We start from the raw sequence: 6000 nt of genomic DNA on the forward strand, positions 1-6000 counted from the left end.
TACTACATTTCTCAATGGTAAACACATTCCTAACACAATCATGCGTAGCCCTACAATCATACTACCAAGGTCTACCAAGTAACACATGACAACTATTCATATCCATAATATCACACAATACTTGATCCTTATATTGCCCAATCTAGAAATCAACAAGGCATTGCTCCCTCACTTCCAAAGCATGCTCACCTTGCAACCATCTAATCCTATAAGGATAAGGATGTCTCAATCTCTTCAAATCAAGTTTCTAGACCATCTTCTTAGCAACAAGGTTATCAGTACTACCACAATCCATAATAACCTTGCAGATTTTGCCTCTAGACTTACAACAAGTTTTGAACAAACTAGTCCTCTAACAGGAATCCAATGTCTTCTTACCCATTAGTACTCACCGAGCTAACAAACTCTCTCCTTCTTTAGGCTAACTTTCTTGGACTTCAACCTCATTCATAATAGCAGTTGTCCTACTAATAAGATATTCAAAAGATCTATACCCTTCTTGACCACACTTGAAACAATTACCTCTGAATACACCTCTACTTGTCCTTCTTCTTTGTTCAATAGGTTTTGGTTCACCTTTTGCTTTTGGTTTAGCTTATGCCGAACTATCTTGTTTCTCCTTCCCTCAAGAACTACCTTGATTCTTCCTCTTTAGCTTCTCTTCTGCTCTCAAAGTATATTGATAAAAATCCTCAACTAAAGAAATATTTAGCATACCAACCTTATCTTGAATATTGAATCTCAAACCATTAATGTACTACACTACCTTCTCCTTTAGTAATTCTCTATGCCTAGACTGAATAGTCAACTTGTCAAACTCCTCGGTGTAATCCTTCACAGTCATATCCTTCTATTTTAAATTTTGCAACTTCTTAAACAACTCAAGTTCATAATCAACAGGAATGAACTTAGCCTTCAACTTAGTCACCATGAATTTTCATCTAGTGATCTTCGTTTCACCTTCCTTTTCTCTATTTCTTTTCAGTTCCTTCCACCAAAGAGCAACATGTAATTCAACTTAGTTTGTGCCAACCTTACTCTCAGTGGATCTTCAATACCCTCAAGCTTAAATTAGTCCTCTAATTCACCAATCCAATCAATTGGGTCTTCAGGATTCAAAGTACCTAAAATAGAAACCTCCATTTTATGTTTCAGCTTCAACTAAGATCCAGGTCAAGCAAAACTAACTAGCCCTAATTCTAATAGGTCTCTCCTCATGATCAGTTCTATCCTCAATAGCAACAATTTTATTGTTCTTGAAAATCCTTACAATATCCACAAGATGATATCATAGATATGACTTCTTCCAAAAAAGAAGTTTACAAATTCTTCAACATAAGAGAACTCCCAAATAAGAATTTCCACAAGAAGAATCTTCACACCAAGAGCTTCACCAAGAAAAACTTCCCAACAAAGAGCCTTCACCTCCAAAGCTTCCACCCAAAAACTTCTACTTGAAGATCTACACCTTAAGAGCTTTCACACCTTGAAGCTTGACCTTCCAAATCTTGATTAGAAATGCTCATATGCCTTGGTTAAATAGGCACTTACCACCCAATGCATGATTTATCCACAACCTTCTAGAATTCCACTTGCACACTTTGATAAATGGAATGACAACCATTTTTATTTTATTTTTCTATTATGCCACCTATGCACCTCGAAAATAGAAATTCCTTTTTTTAATTCTTTTTTCTCCTTTTTCCCTTATTTTATTTTATTATTATTTTTCCTTCTATTTTCATCACTTTCTCTCTACTCCACAATTTTTAAAAGAAAAAAAATTTATTTTTTTTCAAATTTCAACATGCCCCCTTTATTTCAAATGCAAAATGCTCCTGCATCACATGGAATTGAGAAAAACTGTGTATTTGATCTTTTGAACATTAACTCTTGAGCCTTTTGAATTTAGACTGAAACTAGAGGCTAAACTTCAATCTTGACACCACTGAATTCTGGTGTTAAATCAAATTTGGATTTTGAACTTTGCTTGAACTAAACCTGCAAGATGCCTCTTTGAACCACTTCGAACTACTTTGAACCTTAGTTCAAAGTGGTTTAAAACCATAAATTAATTTTTTTTAAACTATGTCTATATTGGGTACCAACATCATAATATATATCTTGTTTTTATTCTTATGTTTTAAGTACCCTGAGCTAATGGAATAGACATTTCAATCCCATGAAAAAAGGTGAGAGAGATTTGGCAGTTGGCAACTTTGTACTGGCCAACACTACAAGTTTCAGCATCACCCAAGATGGCATCGAAAAATCAAAATGGAGTAAGATCACTAAAAAGTGAGAGACGTAATTGTAGGTCTCCACAACACAGTTCTATAGCACCTAGAATCACATTCATACCTTGCACAAGCTCTGAGATATACCCCATCAAAAATTGCTACCCTATGGCATTTAGTGACCCTTAGGGACGTTTCGATTTGGCATGCCCGAGAATGTTCAAGCACTCAACAGGATGGGATGAGCTTGGGGCTAGGATTCACACATCCACCTAGAGCTAACATAATAGATAGTTTGATCGCAGAACAAATGGTGAGGGAGATTAGGTAGTTGGCAACTTTGTACTGGCCAACACTATGGATTTCTACATCACTCGATATGGCATCACAAAATCAAAATGAAGTAACATACCCAAAAAGAAAGAGAGGTTATTGTAGGTCTCTGCAACATGGTCCTATAGGACCTAGAATCACATCCATACCTCACACAAACTCCAAGATATAACTCATCAAAGATCATTTCCCTCTGGAATTTAGTGACCCTTAGGGACATTTTGGTTCAGCATGCCCAAGAATGTTTGAGTGCTCAACGAGATTGGATAAACTTGGGGCTAGGGTTTACTTGGCCACCCAGAGCTAATAGAATAGATAGTTTGATCCCACAATGAACAATGAGGGAGATTTGGTAGTTGGAAACTTTGTATTGGCCAATACTACGAGTTTCAGCATCACCCGAGATGGCATCACAAAATCAACATAGAGTAAGATCTCCAAAGAGTAAGAGAGGTTATTGTAGGTCTCCACAACATGGTCCTATAGGACCAAGAATCATATCCATACCTTGCATGAGCTCTAAGATATGCCCCGTCAAAGATTTCTACCCTATGGCATTTAGTGACCCTTAGGGACGTTTCAATTCAGCATGCCCAAGAATGTTTGAGCACACAACGAAACTGGTTAGAGTTTACCTAGCCACCCAGAGCTAACAAAATAGACAGTTTGATCCCATGATGAACAGTGAGGGAGATTTGGCAGTTGGCAGCTTTGTACTAGCCAACATTAAAAGTTTTAGCATCACCCGAGATGGCATCACAAAATCAAAATAGAGTTATTATAGGTCTCCAAAACATGGTCCTATAGAACCTAGAATCACATCCATACCTCACACAAGCTCTGAAATATACCATGTCAAATATCACTGCCCTATCACATTTAGTGACCCTTAGGGACGTTTTTGTTCGATGTGCCTAAGAATGTTCAAGCACACAATGGGAATGAACAAGATTTAGGCTAGGGTATACTTAGCCACCTAGAGCTAATAGAATAGACAATTTGATCCCCACGGTGAATGGTGAGGGAGATTTGGTATTTGGCAACTTTGTAGTAGCTAACACTATGAGTTTTAGCATCACCCAAGATGGCGTCGCAAAATCAAAATAGAGTAAGATCTCTAAAAAGTGAGAGAGGTTATTATAGGTCTCCATAACATGGTCCTATAGGACTTAGAATCACATTCATACCTTGCACAAGCTCTGAGATATGTCTCATCAAAGATTTCTACCCTATGGCATTTAGTAACCCTTAGAGACTTTTCAGTTCAATGTGCCTGAGAACATTCAAATGCTCAAGAGGACTGGACAAGCTTGGAGCTAGGGTTTAGCTGGCCACCTAGAGCTAATGGAACAAATAGTTTGATCCCATGACGAATGGTAAGGGAGATTTGGCAGTTGGCAACTTTGTACTGGCCAACACTACGAGTTTCAACATCACCCAAGATGATATTAAAAAATCAAAATGGAGTATGATGTCCAAAAAGTGAGAGAGGTTATTGTAGGTCTCTGCAACATGTTTCTATAGGACCTAGAATCACATCCATACCCTGCACAAGATAAAAGATATGCCCCATCAAAGTCGCTACCTTATGGCATTTAGTGACCCTTAGGGACGTTTTAGTTTGACATGCCTGATAATGTTCGAGCACTCAATGGGATGGGACGAGATTGGGGCAAGGGTTTACTTAGCCACCTAGAGCTAACAGAATAGACAATTTTATGCCATGATGAATAGTGAGAGAGATATGAGCAAGATATATATGCCTAGGCCACTTTGTTGAAGATATGAAAAAAAGTTTCTAATTAGGCCAAATTGAGTCTTTTTGAGTTTTTGGTCAAGATATCTTAGGATTAGGTGTATTTAGTTGTTTTTTAATAGTTTGGAACCTTTTCCAAGTCCTAGAAGTGAAATCTAGTGAACTTTGCATTAGTTGCAATTTATGTGCAAAAATTGCAAAAGTTGTAAAAGTTGCTTAAAAATGAAAATCTGACTGGAAACCTTCTAACCTTCAAAAAAATGTTTCACATGCTCATATACCTAAGCATGGATAGTTACAACTTCCCAAACTTCCATTTGCAACTTTTTTGCAAAAGTTGCAAAAGTTGCTCAAGCAACTTTTTGAGCAACATTCCAACTATGCATTTACATGACTTGGGAAGCCAGGATACTCAAGTTGGGCATGATCCCTCAAATTTCTCATTGAAATATATTAATGATATTAACAAAACAAAAAAAAAGCTCATTGCCACCTTTAAATGGAGACTTCAGCTTAAATGGAGATTGTTAGTTCCCAAACATATCCCAATCAAGTGGATGATTGGTTTACAAAGAAACCAGTAGGAAACGAGGTCATGGAAATAAACTCAATGCTCATAAAGGTTTGACAAAACTAAAATAACTTATTTCCAAATGTTCAGCCTTCACCAATTCTCAAACTCCCGACATTCACAAATCAACATGCTACAAGAGGTCAAATCCTTCATGGTACTTGACCTAGGGCTCGATTGGAAAAATCACAAAACATATCCTCCAGTCTTGAAACCCTAGAATCTTAAAAAGGACCCTATTAACTACCATTTCTCAAGTGGCCATGAAATTTCAACCAAGGAAATTGCATTTAGAGGCCCATTTTTGCTGTGTGCACCAAAATGTTATCCTAAAAATGTAATTTCACTAAAAATACAATAACTTGAGTTGGAAAACATGTAAAACGATGAGACCAAAAGAAAAAGAAAGCTGATTAAAGGCTCTATCTCAAAAATCCATCATATCTAGTATGAAACTCTAAAAAAATTGTGCAATGTGAAAACAACAGTAAAAATGACTCAAAAACTAAATTTCTTTCTTTGCAACTTCTTCCAATCTATATATTAATGTCCTGCAGACCTTATAAATGAGATATATATATCTCCTATGTATATTTTAATGGGTAGACCTAATATTTTAATCTTTATAACCCTTTTCCCACTAAGTTGCAAATTTGAGTAACTTTTACAACTTTCAACGATGCAACTTTGCACAAAAAGTGCAATTTTTACATTTTTCACTTGATTCCACTTCTAGGACTTGGAAAAGGTTCTAACATACCTAAAACCAACTAAAAAAAACTAAGTCCTAGGATTTCTTGACCACAAACATTAAAAATTCAAAATTTTCCTAATGAGCAACTTTTTCTTATAAATTGCATAAAGTGCCTTAAGCATACAAAATGGTGTCTTTCTTTGACACCATGGACTTCTCATCCAAGGGTTGTTTATTCTACCCTAAGTAGGTTTAAAAAAAAATGAAAACCAAAATATAAACAAAGTAGCTTGGTGCTCTGCACCAAGAACATACCCCCAAACATGAATGAAAAGAGAACAATGACCATGGACACAATGAGATTGGTGAAATGCATCAATAAAACTCTTCGTGTTTGCAAGTTTATAAT

Source organism: Cupressus sempervirens, chromosome 1, assembly GCF_028749045.1.
Source record: "Cupressus sempervirens isolate cs-2001-9-10 chromosome 1, ASM2874904v1, whole genome shotgun sequence".
Lineage (NCBI taxonomy): Eukaryota > Viridiplantae > Streptophyta > Pinopsida > Cupressales > Cupressaceae > Cupressus > Cupressus sempervirens.